Source organism: Scyliorhinus torazame, chromosome 7 (genome assembly GCF_047496885.1).
Source record: "Scyliorhinus torazame isolate Kashiwa2021f chromosome 7, sScyTor2.1, whole genome shotgun sequence".
Taxonomy (NCBI): Eukaryota; Metazoa; Chordata; class Chondrichthyes; order Carcharhiniformes; family Scyliorhinidae; genus Scyliorhinus; species Scyliorhinus torazame.
In genome coordinates, this window is record NC_092713.1 from 308,923,638 (window position 1) to 308,942,990 (window position 19,353).

The following is a 19,353-nucleotide window of genomic DNA, read 5'->3' on the forward strand; positions in this document are numbered from 1 at the left end:
ACAGAGCACCCTGAGCGTCAGACACTCTAACCTCACAGTGCACCCTGTGCTACAGACACTCCGCGAACCTCACAGTGCACCCTGTGCTTCAGACACTCCGCGAACCTCACAGTGCACCCTGTGCTTCAGACATTCTAACCTCACAGTGCACCCTGAGCGTCAGACACTCCGCTAACCTCACAGTGCACCCTGTGCTTCAGACACTCCGCGAACCTCACAGTGCACCCTGTGCTTCAGACATTCTAACCTCACAGTGCACCCCAAGCGTCAGACACTCCGCGAACCTCACAGTGCACCCTGTGCTTCAGACACTCCGCTAACCTCACAGTGCACCCTGAGCGTCAGGCACTCTAACCTCACAGGTGCACCCTGAGCGTCAGACACTCTAACCTCACAGTGCACCCTGTGCTTCAGACACTCCGCTAACCTCACAGTGCACCCTGAGCGTCAGACACTCCGCGAACCTCACAGTGCACCCTGTGCTTCAGACACTCTAACCTCACAGTGCACCCTGAGCGTCAGACACTCTAACCTCACAGTGCACCCTGAGCGTCAGACACTCTAACCTCACAGTGCACCCTGAGCGTCAGACACTCTAACCTCACAGTGCACCCTGAGCGTCAGACACCCCGCGAACCTCACAGTGCACCCTGAGCGTCAGACTCTCCGCAAACCTCACAGTGCACCGAGCGTCAGACACTCCGCGAACCTCACAGTGCACCCTGAGCGTCAGACACTCCGCGAACCTCACAGTGCACCCTGTGCTTCAGACACTCCGCTAACCTCACAGTGCACCCGAGCGTCAGACACTCCGCTAACCTTACAGTGCACCCTGAGCGTCAGGCGCTCTAACCTCACAGTGCACCCTGAGCGTCAGACACTCTAACCTCACAGTGCACCCTGAGCGTCAGACTCTCCGCGAACCTCACGGTGCACCCTGAGCGTCAGGCACTCCGCGAACCTCACAGTGCACCCTGAGCGTCAGACACTCTAACCTCACAGTGCACCCTGAGCGTCAGACACTCCGCTAACCTCACAGTGCACCCTGTGCTTCAGACACTCCGCGAACCTCACAGTGCACCCTGTGCTTCAGACATTCTAACCTCAGTGCACCCTGAGCGTCAGACACTCCGCGAACCTCACAGTCCACCCCAACCGTCAGACACTCCGCGAACGTCACAGTGCACCCTGTGCTTCAGACACTCCGCTAACCTCACAGCGCACCCTGAGCGTCAGACACTCTAACCTCACAGTGCACCCTGTGCTTCAGACACTCCGCTAACCTCACAGTGCACCCTGAGCGTCAGACACTCTGACCTCACAGTGCACCCTGAGCGTCAGACACTCTAACCTCACAGTGCACCCTGTGCTTCAGACACTCCGCTAACCTCACAGTGCACCCTGAGCGTCAGACACTCCGCGAACCTCACAGTGCACCCTGTGCTTCAGACACTCTAACCACACAGTGCAACCTGAGCGTCAGACACTCTAACCTCACAGTGCACCCTGAGCGTCAGACACTCCGCTAACCTCACAGTGCACCCTGAGCGTCAGACACTCTAACCTCACAGTGCACCCTGTGCTTCAGACACTCCGCGAACCTCACAGTGCACCCTGAGCGTCAGACACTCCGCGAACCTCACAGTGCACCCTGTGCTTCAGACACTCCGCTAACCTCACAGTGCACCCTGTGCTTCAGACAGTCTAACCTCACAGTGCACCCTGAGCGTCAGACACTCCGCGAACCTCACAGTGCACCCTGTGCTTCAGACACTCCGCTAACCTCACAGTGCACCCTGTGCTTCAGACAGTCTAACCTCACAGTGCACCCAGAGCGTCAGACACTCCGCTAACCTCACAGTGCACCCTGTGCTTCAGACACTCCGCTAACCTCACAGTGCACCCTGTGCTTCAGACAGTCTAACCTCACAGTGCACCCTGAACGTCAGACTCTCCCCGAACCTCACAGTGCACCCTGTGCTTCAGACAATCCGCGAACCTCACAGTGCACCCTGTGCTTCAGACACTCTATCCTCACAGTGCACCCTGAGCGTCAGACACTCTAACCTCACAGTGCACCCGGAGCGTCAGACACTCCGCGAACCTCACAGTGCACCCTGTGCTTCAGACACTCCGCGAACCTCAGTGCACCCTGAGCGTCAGACACTCCGCTAACCTCACAGTGCACCCTGAGCGTCAGACACTCTAACCTCACAGTGCACCCTGTGCTTCAGACACTCTAACCTCACAGTGCACCCTGAGCTTCAGACACTCTAACCTCACAGTGCACCCTGAGCGTCAGACACTCTAACCTCACAGTGCACCCTGTGCTTCAGACACTCCGCGAACCTCACAGTGCACCCTGAGCGCCAGACACTCTGCGAACCTCACAGTGCACCCTGTGCTTCAGACACTCCGCGAACCTCACAGTGCACCCTGAGCGTCAGACACTCTAACCTCACAGTGCACCCTGTGCTTCAGACACTCTAACCTCACAGTGCACCCTGACGTCAGACACTCTAACCTCACAGTGCACCCTGTGCTTCAGACACTCCGCGAACCTCACAGAGCACCCTGTGCTTCAGACACTCTAACCTCACAGTGCAACCTGAGCGTCAGATACTCAGCGAACCTCACAGTGCACCCTGTGCTTCAGACACTCCGCGAACCTCACAGAGCACCCTGTGCTTCAGACACTCTAACCTCACAGTGCAACCTGAGCGTCAGACACTCTGACCTCACAGTGCACCCTGTGCTTCAGACACTCTAACCTCACAGTGCACCCTGTGCTTCAGACACTCTAACCTCACAGTGCACCCTGAGCGTCAGACACTCGCGAACCTCACAGTGCACCCTGTGCTTCAGACACTCTAACCTCACAGTGCACCCTGAGCGCCAGACACTCTGCGAACCTCACAGTGCACCCTGAGCGTCAGACACTCCGCGAACCTCACAGAGCACCCTGTGCTTCAGACACTCTAACCTCACAGTGCACCCTGTGCTTCAGACACTCTAACCTCACAGTGCACCCTGTGCTTCAGACACTCTAACCTCACAGTGCACCCTGAGCGCCAGACACTCTGCGAACCTCACAGTGCACCCTGAGCGTCAGACACTCCGCGAACCTCACAGAGCACCCTGTGCTTCAGACACTCTAACCTCACAGTGCAACCTGAGCGTCAGATACTCCGCGAACCTCACAGTGCACCCTGAGTGTCAGACACTCCGCGAACCTCACAGTGCACCCTGAGCGTCAGACACTCCGCTAACCTCACAGTGCACCCTGAGCGTCAGACGCTCTGACCTCACAGTGCACCCTGTGCTTCAGACACTCTAACCTCACAGTGCACCCTGTGCTTCAGACAATCAAACCTCACAGTGCACCCTGAGCGTCAGACACTCCGCGAACCTCACAGTGCACCCTGTGCTTCAGACACTCCGCGAACCTCACAGAGCACCCTGTGCTTCAGACACTCTAACCTCACAGTGCAACCTGAGCGTCAGATACTCCGCGAACCTCACAGTGCACCCTGAGTGTCAGACACTCCGCGAACCTCACAGTGCACCCTGAGCGTCAGACACTCCGCTAACCTCACAGTGCACCCTGAGCGTCAGACGCTCTGACCTCACAGTGCACCCTGTGCTTCAGACACTCTAACCTCACAGTGCACCCTGTGCTTCAGACAATCTAACCTCACAGTGCACCCTGAGCGTCAGACACTCCGCGAACCTCACAGTGCACCCTGTGCTTCAGACACTCTAACCTCACAGTGCACCCTGTGCTTCAGACACTCCGCTAACCTCACAGTGCACCCTGAGCGTCAGACACGCTAACCTCACAGTGCACCCTGTGCTTCAGACACTCGAACCTCACAGTGCACCCTGAGCGTCAGACACTCCGCTAACCTCACAGTGCACACTGAGCGTCAGACACTCCGCTAACCTCACAGTGCACTCTGTGATTCAGACACTCCGCGAACCTCACAGTGCACCCTGAGCGTCAGACACTCTAACCTCACAGTGCACCCTGTGCTTCAGACATTCTAACCTCACAGTGCACCCTGAGCGTCAGACACTCCGCGAACCTCACAGTGCACCCCAAGCGTCAGACACTCCGCGAACCTCACAGTGCACCCTGTGCTTCAGACACTCCGCTAACCTCACAGTGCACCCTGAGCGTCAGACACTCTAACCTCACAGTGCACCCTGAGCGTCAGACACTCTAACCTCACAGTGCACCCTGTGCTTCAGACACTCCGCTAACCTCAGTGCACCCTGAGCGTCAGACACTCCGCTAACCTCACAGTGCACCCTGAGCGTCAGACACGCTAACCTCACAGTGCACCCTGAGCGTCAGACACTCTAACCTCACAGTGCACCCTGTGCTTCAGACACTCCGCTAACCTCAGTGCACCCTGAGCGTCAGACACTCCGCTAACCTCACAGTGCACCCTGAGCGTCAGACACGCTAACCTCACAGTGCACCCTGTGCTTCAGACACTCCGCTAACCTCAGTGCACCCTGAGCGTCAGACACTCCGCTAACCTCACAGTGCACCCTGAGCGTCAGACACTCTAACCTCACAGTGCACCCTGTGCTTCAGACACTCCGCTAACCTCACAGTGCACCCTGAGCGTCAGACACTCTAACCTCACAGTGCACCCTGTGCTTCAGACATTCTAACCTCAGTGCACCCTGAGCGTCAGACACTCCGCGAACCTCACAGTCCACCCCAACCGTCAGACACTCCGCGAACGTCACAGTGCACCCTGTGCTTCAGACACTCCGCTAACCTCACAGTGCACCCTGAGCGTCAGACACTCTAACCTCACACTGCACCCTGAGCGTCAGACACTCTAACCTCACAGTGCACCCTGAGCGTCAGACACTCTAACCTCACAGTGCACCCTGTGCTTCAGACACTCCGCTAACCTCACAGTGCACCCTGAGCGTCAGACACTCCGCGAACCTCACAGTGCACCCTGTGCTTCAGACACTCTAACCTCACAGTGCACCCTGAGCGTCAGACACTCTAACCTCACAGTGCACCCTGAGCGTCAGACACTCCGCTAACCTCACAGTGCACCCGGAGCCTCAGACACTCCGCGAACCTCACAGTGCACCCTGAGCGTCAGACACTCTAACCTCACAGTGCACCCTGTGCTTCAGACACTCCGCGAACCTCACAGTGCACCCTGAGCGTCAGACACTCCGCGAACCTCACAGTGCACCCAGAGCGTCAGACACTCCGCTAACCTCACAGTGCACCCTGTGCTTCAGACACTCCGCTAACCTCACAGTGCACCCTGTGCTTCCGACAGTCTAACCTCACAGTGCACCCGGTGCTTCAGACAGTCTAACCTCACAGTGCACCCTGAACGTCAGACTCTCCCCGGACCTCACAGTGCACCCTGTGCTTCAGACAATCCGCGAACCTCACAGTGCACCCTGTGCTTCAGACACTCTATCCTCACAGTGCACCCTGAGCGGCAGACACTCTAACCTCACAGTGCACCCGGAGCGTCAGACACTCCGCGAACCTCACAGTGCACCCTGTGCTTCAGACACTCCGCGAACCTCACAGAGCACCCTGAGCGTCAGACACTCTTACCTCACAGTGCACCCTGTGCTTCAGACACTCCGCGAACCTCACAGTGCACCCTGTGCTTCAGACACTCCGCGAACCTCAGTGCACCCTTAGCGTCAGACACTCCGCTAACCTCACAGTGCACCCTGAGCGTCAGACACTCTAACCTCACAGTGCACCCTGTGCTTCAGCCACTCCGCTAACCTCACAGTGCACCCTGAGCTTCAGACACTCTAACCTCACAGTGCACCCTGAGCTTCAGACACTCTAACCTCACAGTGCACCCTGAGCGTCAGACACTCTAACCTCACAGTGCACCCTGAGCGTCAGACACTCTAACCTCACAGTGCACCCTGTGCTACAGACACTCCGCTAACCTCACAGTGCACCCTGTGCTTCAGACACTCCGCTAACCTCACAGTGCACCCTGTGCTTCAGACACTCTAACCTCACAGTGCACCCTGAGCGTCAGACACTCTAACCTCACAGTGCACCCTGTGCTTCAGACACTCCGCGAACCTCACAGAGCACCCTGAGCGTCAGACACTCCGCTAACCTCACAGTGCACCCTGAGCGTCAGACACTCTGACCTCACAGTGCACCCTGAGCGTCAGACACTCTAACCTCACAGTGCACCCTGAGCGTCAGACACTCCGCTAACCTCACAGTGCACCCTGAGTGTCAGACACTCTGACCTCACAGTGCACCCTGTGCTTCAGACACTCTAACCTCACAGTGCACCCTGAGCGTCAGACACTCTGACCTCACAGTGCACCCTGAGCGTCAGACACTCTAACCTCACAGTGCACCCTGAGCGTCAGACACTCCGCTAACCTCACAGTGCACCCTGTGCTTCAGACACTCTGCGAACCTCACAGTGCACCCTGAGCGTCAGACACTCTAACCTCACAGTGCACCCTGTGCTTCAGACACTCCGCGAACCTTACAGAGCACCCTGTGCTTCAGACACTCTAACCTCACAGTGCAACCTGAGCGTCAGATACTCCGCGAACCTCACAGTGCACCCTGAGTGTCAGACACTCCGCGAACCTCACAGTGCACCCTGAGCGTCAGACACTCCGCTAACCTCACAGTGCACCCTGTGCTTCAGACAATCTAACCTCACAGTGCACCCTGAGCGTCAGACACTCCGCGAACCTTACAGTGCACCCTGTGCTTCAGACACTCTAACCTCACAGTGCACCCTGTGCTTCAGACACTCTAACCTCACAGTGCACCCTGAGCGTCAGACACTCCGCTAACCTCACAGTGCACCCTGAGCGTCAGACACTCTAACCTCACAGTGCACCCTGTGCTTCAGACACTCTAACCTCACAGTGCACCCTGTGCTTCAGACACTCCGCTAACCTCACAGTGCACCCTGAGCGTCAGACACGCTAACCTCACAGTGCACCCTGTGCTTCAGACACTCCGCTAACCTCACAGTGCACCCTGAGCGTCAGACACTCCGCTAACCTCACAGTGCACTCTGTGATTCAGACACTCCGCGAACCTCACAGTGCACCCTGAGCGTCAGACACTCTAACCTCACAGTGCACCCTGTGCTTCAGACATTCTAACCTCACAGTGCACCCTGAGCGTCAGACACTCCGCGAACCTCACAGTGCACCCCAAGCGTCAGACACTCCGCGAACCTCACAGTGCACCCTGTGCTTCAGACACTCCGCTAACCTCACAGTGCACCCTGAGCGTCAGACACTCTAACCTCACAGTGCACCCTGTGCTACAGACACTCCGCTAACCTTACAGAGCACCCTGAGCGTCAGACACTCCGCTAACCTCACAGTGCACCCTGAGCGTCAGACACTCTAACCTCACAGTGCACCCTGTGCTTCAGACACTCCGCTAACCTCAGTGCACCCTGAGCGTCAGACACTCCGCTAACCTCACAGTGCACCCTGAGCGTCAGACACGCTAACCTCACAGTGCACCCTGAGCGTCAGACACTCCGCTAACCTCACAGTGCACCCTGTGCTTCAGACACTCCGCGAACCTCATAGTGCACCCTGAGCGTCAGACACTCTAACCTCACAGTGCACCCTGTGCTTCAGACATTCTAACCTCACAGTGCACCCTGAGCGTCAGACACTCCGCGAACCTCACAGTGCACCCCAAGCGTCAGACACTCCGCGAACCTCACAGTGCACCCTGTGCTTCAGACACTCCGCTAACCTCACAGTGCACCCTGAGCGTCAGACACTCTAACCTCACAGTGCACCCTGAGCGTCAGACACTCTAACCTCACAGTGCACCCTGTGCTTCAGACACTCCGCGAACCTCACAGTGCACCCTGAGCGTCAGACACTCCGCGAACCTCACAGTGCACCCTGTGCTTCAGACACTCCGCTAACCTCACAGTGCACCCTGAGCGTCAGACACTCCGCTAACCTCACAGTGCACCCTGTGCTTCAGACACTCTAACCACACAGTGCAACCTGAGCGTCAGACACTCTAACCTCACAGTGCACCCTGAGCGTCAGACACTCTAACCTCACAGTGCACCCTGAGCGTCAGACACTCCGCTAACCTCACAGTGCACCCGGAGCCTCAGACACTCCGCGAACCTCACAGTGCACCCTGAGCGTCAGACACTCTAACCTCACAGTGCACCCTGTGCTTCAGACACTCCGCGAACCTCACAGTGCACCCTGAGCGTCAGACACTCCGCGAACCTCACAGTGCACCCAGAGCGTCAGACACTCCGCTAACCTCACAGTGCACCCTGTGCTTCAGACACTCCGCTAACCTCACAGTGCACCCTGTGCTTCAGACAGTCTAACTTCACAGTGCACCCTGAACGTCAGACTCTCCACGAACCTCACAGTGCACCCTGTGCTTCAGACAATCCGCGAACCTCACAGTGCACCCTGTGCTTCAGACACTCCGCTAACCTCACAGTGCACCCTGTGCTTCAGACACTCTATCCTCACAGTGCACCCTGAGCGTCAGACACTCTAACCTCACAGTGCACCCGGAGCGTCAGACACTCCGCGAACCTCACAGTGCACCCTGAGCGTCAGACACTCTAACCTTACAGTGCACCCTGAGCGTCAGACACTCCGCGAACCTCACAGTGCACCCTGTGCTTCAGACACTCCGCGAACCTCACAGAGCACCCTGAGCGTCAGACGCTCTTACCTCACAGTGCACCCTGTGCTTCAGACACTCCGCGAACCTCAGTGCACCCTGAGCGTCAGACACTCCGCTAACCTCACAGTGCACCCTGAGCGTCAGACACTCTAACCTCACAGTGCACCCTGTGCTTCAGACACTCTAACCTCACAGTGCACCCTGTGCTTCAGACACTCCGCGAACCTCACAGTGCACCCTGTGCTTCAGACACTCCGCGAACCTCACAGTGCACCCTGTGCTTCAGACACTCCGCGAACCTCACAGTGCACCCTGAGCGTCAGACACTCTAACCTCACAGTGCACCCTGAGCGTCAGACACTCTAACCTCACAGTGCACCCTGAGCGTCAGACACTCTAACCTCACAGTGCACCCTGACGTCAGACACTCTAACCTCACAGTGCACCCTGAGCGTCAGACACTCCGCTAACCTCACAGTGCACCCTGAGCGTCAGACACTCTGACCTCACAGTGCACCCTGTGCTTCAGACACTCTAACCTCACAGTGCACCCTGTGCTTCACACAATCTAACCTCACAGTGCACCCTGAGCGTCAGACACTCCGCGAACCTCACAGTGCACCCTGTGCTTCAGACACTCGAACCTCACAGTGCACCCTGAGCGTCAGACACTCCGCTAACCTCACAGTGCACCCTGAGCGTCAGACACTCCGCTAACCTCACAGTGCACTCTGTGATTCAGACACTCCGCGAACCTCACAGTGCACCCTGAGCGTCAGACACTCTAACCTCACTGTGCACCCTGTGCTTCAGACATTCTAACCTCACAGTGCACTCTGAGCGTCAGACACTCCGCGAACCTCACAGTGCACCCCAAGCGTCAGACACTCCGCGAACCTCACAGTGCACCCTGTGCTTCAGACACTCCGCTAACCTCACAGTGCACCCTGTGCTTCAGACACTCCGCTAACCTTACAGTGCACCCTGAGCGTCAGACACTCTAACCTCACAGTGCACCCTGAGCGTCAGACACTCTAACCTCACAGTGCACCCTGAGCGTCAGACACTCTAACCTCACAGTGCACCCTGAGCGTCAGACACTCTAACCTCACAGTGCACCCTGTGCTTCAGACACTCCGCTAACCTCAGTGCACCCTGAGCGTCAGACACTCCGCTAACCTCACAGTGCACCCTGAGCGTCAGACACGCTAACCTCACAGTGCACCCTGAGCGTCAGACACTCCGCTAACCTCACAGTGCACCCTGTGCTTCAGACACTCCGCGAACCTCATAGTGCACCCTGAGCGTCAGACACTCTAACCTCACAGTGCACCCTGTGCTTCAGACATTCTAACCTCACAGTGCACCCTGAGCGTCAGACACTCCGCGAACCTCACAGTGCACCCCAAGCGTCAGACACTCCGCGAACCTCACAGTGCACCCTGTGCTTCAGACACTCCGCTAACCTCACAGTGCACCCTGAGCGTCAGACACTCTAACCTCACAGTGCACCCTGAGCGTCAGACACTCTAACCTCACAGTACACCCTGTGCTTCAGACACGCCGCTAACCTCACAGAGCACCCTGAGTGTCAGACACTCTAATATCACAGTGCACCCTGAGCGTCAGACACTCCGCGAACCTCACAGTGCACCCTGAGCGTCAGACACTCTAACCTCACAGTGCACCCTGAGCGTCAGACACTCCGCGAACCTCACAGTGCACCCTGAGCGCCAGACACTCTGCGAACCTCACAGTGCACCCTGAGCGTCAGACACTCTAACCTCACAGTGCACCCTGACGTCAGACACTCTAACCTCACAGTGCACCCTGTGCTTCAGACACTCCGCGAACCTCACAGAGCACCCTGTGCTTCAGACACTCTAACCTCACAGTGCAACCTGAGCGTCAGATACTCCGCGAACCTCACAGTGCACCCTGAGTGTCAGACACTCCGCGAACCTCACAGTGCACCCTGAGCGTCAGACACTCCGCTAACCTCACAGTGCACACTGAGCGTCAGACACTCTGACCTCACAGTGCACCCTGTGCTTCAGACACTCTAACCTCACAGTGCACCCTGTGCTTCAGACAATCTAACCTCACAGTGCACCCTGAGCGTCAGACACTCCGCGAACCTCACAGTGCACCCTGTGCTTCAGACACTCTAACCTCACAGTGCACCCTGAGCGTCAGACACGCTAACCTCACAGTGCACCCTGTGCTTCAGACACTCGAACCTCACAGTGCACCCTGAGCGTCAGACACTCCGCTAACCTCACAGTGCACCCTGAGCGTCAGACACTCCGCTAACCTCACAGTGCACTCTGTGATTCAGACACTCCGCGAACCTCACAGTGCACCCTGAGCGTCAGACACTCTAACCTCACAGTGCACCGTGCTTCAGACATTCTAACCTCACAGTGCACCCTGAGCGTCAGACACTCCGCGAACCTCACAGTGCACCCCAAGCGTCAGACACTCCGCGAACCTCACAGTGCACCCTGTGCTTCAGACACTCCGCTAACCTCACAGTGCACCCTGAGCGTCAGACACTCTAACCTCACAGTGCACCCTGAGCGTCAGACATTCTAACCTCACAGTGCACCCTGAGCGTCAGACACTCCGCGAACCTCACAGTGCACCCCAAGCGTCAGACACTCCGCGAACCTCACAGTGCACCCTGTGCTTCAGACACTCCGCTAACCTCACAGTGCACCCTGAGCGTCAGACACTCTAACCTCACAGTGCACCCTGTGCTTCAGACACTCCGCTAACCTCACAGTGCACCCTGAGCGTCAGACACTCTAACCTCACAGTGCACCCTGTGCTTCAGACATTCTAACCTCACAGTGCACCCTGAGCGTCAGACACTCCGCGAACCTCACAGTGCACCCCAAGCGTCAGACACTCCGCGAACCTCACAGTGCACCCTGTGCTTCAGACACTCCGCTAACCTCACAGTGCACCCTGAGCGTCAGACACTCTAACCTCACAGTGCACCCTGAGCGTCAGACACTCCGCGAACCTCACAGTGCACCCTGAGCGTCAGACACTCTAACCTCACAGTGCACCCTGTGCTTCAGACACTCGAACCTCACAGTGCACCCTGTGCTTCAGACTCTCTAACCTCACAGTGCACCCTGTGCTTCAGACACTCTAACCTCACAGTGCACCCTGAGCGTCAGACACTCCGCGAACCTCACAGTGCACCCTGTGCTTCAGACACTCTAACCTCACAGTGCAACCTGAGCGTCAGATACTCCGCGAACCTCACAGTGCACCCTGAGTGTCAGACACTCCGCGAACCTCACAGTGCACCCTGTGCTTCAGACTCTCTAACCTCACAGTGCACCCTGTGCTTCAGACTCTCTAACCTCACAGTGCACCCTGTGCTTCAGACACTCTAACCTCACAGTGCACCCTGAGCGTCAGACACCCGCGAACCTCACAGAGCACCCTGAGCGTCAGACACTCTAACCTCACAGTGCACCCTGAGCGTCAGACACTCCGCGAACCTCACAGTGCACCCTGTGCTTCAGACACTCCGCTAACCTCACAGTGCACCCTGAGCGTCAGACACTCTAACCTCACAGTGCACCCTGTGCTTCAGACACTCCGCTAACCTCACAGTGCACCCGGAGCGTCAGACACTCTAACCTCACAGTGCACCCTGAGCGTCAGACACTCCGCGAACCTCACAGTGCACCCTGTGCTGCAGACACTCCGCGAACCTCACAGTGCACCCTGTGCTTCAGACACTCTAACCTCACAGTGCACCCTGTGCTTCAGACACTCCGCGAACCTCACAGTGCACCCTGTGCTTCAGACACTCTAACCTCACAGTGCACCCTGAGCGTCAGACACTCCGCGAACCTCACAGAGCACCCTGAGCGTCAGACACTCTAACCTCACAGTGCACCCTGTGCTTCAGACACTCTACCCTCACAGTGCACCCTGTGCTTCAGACACTCCGCTAACCTCACAGTGCACCCTGTGCTTCAGACACTCTAACCTCACAGTGCACCCTGAGCGTCAGACACTCCGCGAACCTCACAGTGCACCCTGTGCTTCAGACACTCCGCTAACCTCACAGTGCACCCTGTGCTTCAGACACTCTAACCTCACAGTGCACCCTGAGCGTCAGACACTCTAACCTCACAGTGCACCCTGTGCTTCAGACTCTCCGCTAACCTCACAGTGCACCCTGAGCGTCAGACTCTCTAACCTCACAGTGCACCCTGAGCGTCAGACTCTCTAACCTCACAGTGCACCCTGAGCGTCAGACACTCTAACCTCACAGTGCAACCTGTGCTTCAGACACTCTAACCTCACAGTGCACCCTGTGCTTCAGACACTCCAACCTCACAGTGCAACCTGTGCTTCAGACACTCTAACCTCACAGTGCACCCTGTGCTTCAGACACTCCAACCTCACAGTGCACCCAGAGCGTCAGACACTCCGCTAACCTCACAGTGCACCCTGAGCGTCAGACACTCTAACCTCACAGTGCACCCTGAGCGTCAGACACTCCGCTAACCTCACAGTGCACCCTGAGCGTCAGACACTCCGCTAACCTCACAGTGCACCCTGTGCTTCAGACACTCTAACCTCACAGTGCACCCTGAGCGTCAGACACTCCGCTAACCTCACAGTGCACCCTGAGCGTCAGACACTCTAACCTCACAGTGCACCCTGAGCGTCAGACACTCCGCTAACCTCACAGTGCACCCTGAGCGTCAGACTCTCCGCAAACCTCACAGTGCACCCTGAGCGTCAGACACTCTAACCTCACAGTGCACCCTGAGCGTCAGACACTCCGCTAACCTCACAGAGAACCGACGCATTAGGGCAACTGGGGGCAAAAAGCAACAAGCTGTCAGTCGGTTAGAACACCTTCCCGCATTTTACAATTGAACATTTAAAAAAAGAACAGTAATGTTCGAAAGGAATCCCAAAGCCTGGCTGTCTTTTTACTCTCTCTTCTTCCATGTACTCCATATGTATAAAAGATTTCCACAGCATTGCTATTATAGCTCAACGGTTCAAACCAGCAGAGAGGGTGGCACTGGAGAGGCTTACTGCATAGTCACACTGGCTAAGGTCAGCGGTTAAAATGAATGCTCTTTGTGTGCCCAATGCATTTGTTCAAAGGCCTCAAAATTACAACTCTCTGTCTTAAAAAGTATTTTCGCAAGGTCAACTGTATTCTCCTCCCCGCCTGTGGGTCTTGCAGAGGCTGGTGTGATTCCGTTAGAGAATTGACTCCAATAAAGAGGAAGAAATTCACATGGACAAAAATACCTTTCACAACCCCGAGACATTCCAAAGCACCCTACAGGCAGCGGGGGGGGTTTTGAAGTGTAGTCACTGCTGCAATGAAATAAACACAGCAGCTGATCTGTACACAGCAAGCTCCCAGAAACAGCAATGTGATAAAAACCAGACAATCCGTTTCAATGATGCCGTTTGAGGGATAGCTATTGTCCCTGCTCTTGGCTTCATTCCTCACTCCACAGGCTTGGGCGCATGTGAGACTGAGAAATGCAATTCCATTAGAGAGAGATCTGAAAAGTCACAAGATGAAGGCAAATCTCACCTCCTCCAGCAACTCGTTCAATAACTCAGCCCTGTTCTAAGTAAGCATCTAGGGCGCGATTCTCCGAGCCCCGCGCCGGAGAATCGCCGCAACTGCGCCACGACGCCCCGACGCCGGCGCGCGATTCTCCGAGGTGCGGACAATCGTCGCCTTTTGCGCCGGCGCCTTTGACACAGCGCCGGCCGCGGGAATCGGCGGGGCCGCCGATTCTCCGGCCCGGGTCGCTGCCGGCAGGAACTCTGCGCGAAGGGTCGGGGTGCGGTCTGTGGGGCGGGGAAAAGCGCTCCTTCACCGGGGCCTCCCAAGGTATGAACTCAATTTAAACAAGATTCCAACAGACATCAAGTTTATTCAGTCTGATGGTTTTTGTTAGTCCCAGTTATATCTTTTCCAAGCTTGGTATCTGAACACTCTCCTCCCCCCCCCCCTTACTCATCCAAGGGTTACCTTCCACAGGGGCTCTCTTCTCCCTCCCACCACTCATCACGTGTCATAACTCACCCCTCCTCAGACCTTCAAACGACTCGACTGCCCGAGACACCCCTTCCTCCCACAAAGGGTCCCGTCTGAGCGCCATTGCATCCTGCTGCACCTCGTTCTCTCCCGACAACCAGGGAGCCACTTTAATTTTAACCAAGGTTCGTCGTGAGAATTGTGACACAATTGTGTCCCTTAAACCCAAATGTTACAATCCAGCAGGTGGACGGCACTGAATTTCACTGTGTGAAAGTCAACCTGTTTGCTGATTATCAGTCACTACATTGTCTGATTATTATAGATTTCCACAGCAACAAAACAGGCCATTCGGCCCATCACGTCAGCGACAACCATCAAGCATCTGTCATGCTATTGTATCAATTTAATGAATTGTGATTAGATAATAATTGGCTAAAGGGGACTTTGCACCTTATTCACTTGCCTCACTTCATCTCTCCTACACGCCCCCAAATCCAATCTTAAATACACTTAAAGAATCATGGGAAACACGTCAAGTGTTTTTCCTGTTTGAAGCCCCAGTTCAGATCAGGTACTGAAGCAAACCATGCCCAATGCAACATGACCTGACTGGCATCCAGGCTTGGGCTGCTAAGTGGTGAGTGACATTCGTGTCAGGCAATGATCACCTCCCACATTCAACTATCTTTTCTAAACATTCTTAACATTCAGCAGCATTGCCATTATCAAACCCTCCACCAACAGCACTTTCAAAATCTTAAACTGGACCAGTCACATGGAAACTTTAACTACAAGAGCGGGGGGGTTAGAGGCTGGGAATGTTATTATGAGTAACCCATGTCCCGACTCCCCAAAGCCTTTCCACCATCCACCAGACACAAGTCAGCACTGTGGGAGCATCCACACCAGTTCAAAAAATAAATTCATAGAACATCCAGTGCAGAAGGAGACCATTCGGCCCATCGAGTCTGCACCGACCCACTTTAAGCCCTCACTTCCACCCTATCCCCGTAACCCAATAACCCCTCCTAACCTTTTTGGTCACTATGGGCAATTTAGCACGTCTTTGGACTGTGGGAGGAAACCGGAGCACCCGGAGGAAACCCACGCAGTCACGGGGAGAACGTGCAGACTCCGCACAGGCAGTGACCCAGCGGGGAATGTGGCCGCTCTCCGTTTGCCGATATAGCTGCAGATAGAACAGGTACAGAAGATAGAAACCGCAACACCACCCGGGACAAAGTAACCCCCCGCTGACTGGCATCCCATACACCGCTTAAACATCCACAACAGGCAACGTAGTAGTAGCAGCAGTGCGTTCCATCTACAGGATTCAGCGCAGCACCGCAGTCAGCCTCCTTTGACAGCTCCTTCCAAATCTGTGGCCTCTGCCACCCAGAAGGACAATGGTTGCACCCGAACACTATCCCGACCAGAAGATATTTTGGCTGTTCCTTCATCGTCAAAATCCTCAAACTCTCGATCTAGCAGCGCTGCGCGAGCCTCTCTGCCACACAGGTTGCAGTGGTTCAAGAACGTGGCCTTCTCAAGGACATTAGGGATGACGACTAAATGGTGGTCCTGTCACTCAAACCCAAATCCGGAGGACTGATAAAAAATCAACATGGTGGGCAGGTACGGCACGGGGCACAGTCCTAGCTTCACTCCTCAAAGGTCTGGCTCGAACCTTTAGACCCTAGTCCTAGACCCCTCTAACCAGCAGAAATAGTTTCTCTCTATCTACCCTATCTTAATAACTAAATCAAATTTCAATAAAATCACCACGTAACCTTCTAAATTCCAAGAATACAATCCTAATTTGTGTAATCTCTTTTGCAATTTAATCACTCTTTTGTAATTTAAACCTGAATTTCAGGTGGAAAGTTTCACTTCTGAATATTGAAGGAATTGTGGGGAACAAATTGCTGCCAATACTGTCCGCCCCGCACCCAGTCACCGCTCCGCCGAGCCCCGCACCCAGTCACCGCTCCGCCGAGCCCCGCCCCCAGTCACCGCTCCGCCGAGCCCCGCCCCCAGTCACCGCTCCGCCGAGCCCCGCCCCCAGTCACCGCTCCGCCGAGCCCCGCCCCCAGTCACCGCTCCGCCGAGCCCCGCCCCCAGTCACCGCTCCGCCGAGCCCCGCCCCCAGTCACCGCTCCGCCGAGCCCCGCACCCAGTCACCGCTCCGCCGAGCCCCGCACCCAGTCACCGCTCCGCCGAGCCCCGCACCCAGTCACCGCTCCGCCGAGCCCCGCACCCAGTCACCGCTCCGCCGAGCCCCGCACCCAGTCACCGCTCCGCCGAGCCCCGCACCCAGTCACCGCTCCGCCGAGCCCCGCACCCAGTCACCGCTCCGCCGAGCCCCGCACCCAGTCACCGCTCCGCCGAGCCCCGCACCCAGTCACCGCTCCGCCGAGCCCCGCACCCAGTCACCGCTCCGCCGAGCCCCGCACCCAGTCACCGCTCCGCCGAGCCCCGCACCCAGTCACCGCTCCGCCGAGCCCCGCACCCAGTCACCGCTCCGCCGAGCCCCGCACCCAGTCACCGCTCCGCCGAGCCCCGCACCCAGTCACCGCTCCGCCGAGCCCCGCACCCAGTCACCGCTCCGCCGAGCCCCGCACCCAGTCACCGCTCCGCCGAGCCCCGCACCCAGTCACCGCTCCGCCGAGCCCCGCACCCAGTCACCGCTCCGCCGAGCCCCGCCCCCAGTCACCGCTCCGCCGAGCCCCGCACCCAGTCACCGCTCCGCCGAGCCCCGCACCCAGTCACCGCTCCGCCGAGCCCCGCACCCAGTCACCGCTCCGCCGAGCCCCTCACCCAGTCACCGCTCCGCCGAGCCCCGCACCCAGTCACCGCTCCGCCCAGCCCCGCACCCAGTCACCGCTCCGCCCAGCCCCGCACCCAGTCACCGCTCCGCCCAGCCCCGCACCCAGTCACCGCTCCGCCGAGCCCCGCCCCCAGTCACCGCTCCGCCGAGCCCCGCCCCCAGTCACCGCTCCGCCGAGCCCCGCCCCCAGACACCGCTCCGCCGAGCCCCGCCCCCAGTCACCGCTCCGCCGAGCCCCGCCCCCAGTCACCGCTCCGCCGAGCCCCGCCCCCAGTCACCGCTCCGCCGAGCCCCGCACCCAGTCACCGCTCCGCCGAGCCCCGCACCCAGTCACCGCTCCGCCGAGCCCCGCACCCAGTCACCGCTCCGCCGAGCCCCGCACCCAGTCACCGCTCCGCCGAGCCCCGCACCCAGTCACCGCTCCGCCGAGCCCCGCACCCAGTCACCGCTCCGCCGAGCCCCGCACCCAGTCACCGCTCCGCCGAGCCCCGCACCCAGTCACCGCTCCGCCGAGCCCCGCACCCAGTCACCGCTCCGCCGAGCCCCGCACCCAGTCACCGCTCCGCCGAGCCCCGCACCCAGTCACCGCTCCGCCGAGCCCCGCACCCAGTCACCGCTCCGCCGAGCCCCGCACCCAGTCACCGCTCCGCCGAGCCCCGCACCCAGTCACCGCTCCGCCGAGCCCCGCACCCAGTCACCGCTCCGCCGAGCCCCGCACCCAGTCACCGCTCCGCCGAGCCCCGCACCCAGTCACCGCTCCGCCGAGCCCCGCACCCAGTCACCGCTCCGCCGAGCCCCGCACCCAGTCACCGCTCCGCCGAGCCCCGCACCCAGTCACCGCTCCGCCGAGCCCCGCACCCAGTCACCGCTCCGCCGAGCCCCGCACCCAGTCACCGCTCCGCCGAGCCCCGCACCCAGTCACCGCTCCGCCGAGCCCCGCACCCAGTCACCGCTCCGCCGAGCCCCGCACCCAGTCACCGCTCCGCCGAGCCCCGCACCCAGTCACCGCTCCGCCGAGCCCCGCACCCAGTCACCGCTCCGCCGAGCCCCGCACCCAGTCACCGCTCCGCCCAGCCCCGCACCCAGTCACCGCTCCGCCCAGCCCCGCACCCAGTCACCGCTCCGCCCAGCCCCGCACCCAGTCACCGCTCCGCCGAGCCCCGCACCCAGTCACCGCTCCGCCGAGCCCCGCACCCAGTCACCGCTCCGCCGAGCCCCGCACCCAGTCACCGCTCCGCCGAGCCCCGCACCCAGTCACCGCTCCGCCGAGCCCCGCACCCAGTCACCGCTCCGCCGAGCCCCGCACCCAGTCACCGCTCCGCCGAGCCCCGCACCCAGTCACCGCTCCGCCGAGCCCCGCACCCAGTCACCGCTCCGCCGAGCCCCGCACCCAGTCACCGCTCCGCCGAGCCCCGCACCCAGTCACCGCTCCGCCGAGCCCCGCACTCGGAAGGAGGTCCTGCCTCACAGAGCCACTGGCCAATCTGATTGGTCACCAGCTCTCCTGTCCCAGCAACGCCAGAAACGGGGGTGCACAGGGCTGAGGGTGCGCACAGTGCCCGGGGGGAGGGGGTGCACAGGATCGGTGGGGGAGGGGGAGGTTCACAGGGCCGGGGGGGGGGGGGGGGTGCACAGGGCCAGGGGGGAGGGGTGCACAGGGTCCGAGGGTGCACAGGGCCCATGGTGCGTACAATGCCCGGGGGGAGGGGGGGCACAGGGCAGGGGGGGTGGTGCACAGGATTGGTGGGGGGGGCGCACAGTGGGCATGGGGGG

At 58.8% G+C, this 19,353-nt stretch overlaps 1 protein-coding gene across 4 annotated transcripts in view; it reads right to left on the minus strand.

The window, feature by feature from the left end:
• anxa6 (annexin A6) overlaps nucleotides 1–19,353 on the minus strand; it is a 182,446-nt gene that overhangs the window by 152,675 nt on the left and 10,418 nt on the right. The gene's annotated exons all lie outside the window — the stretch shown is intronic.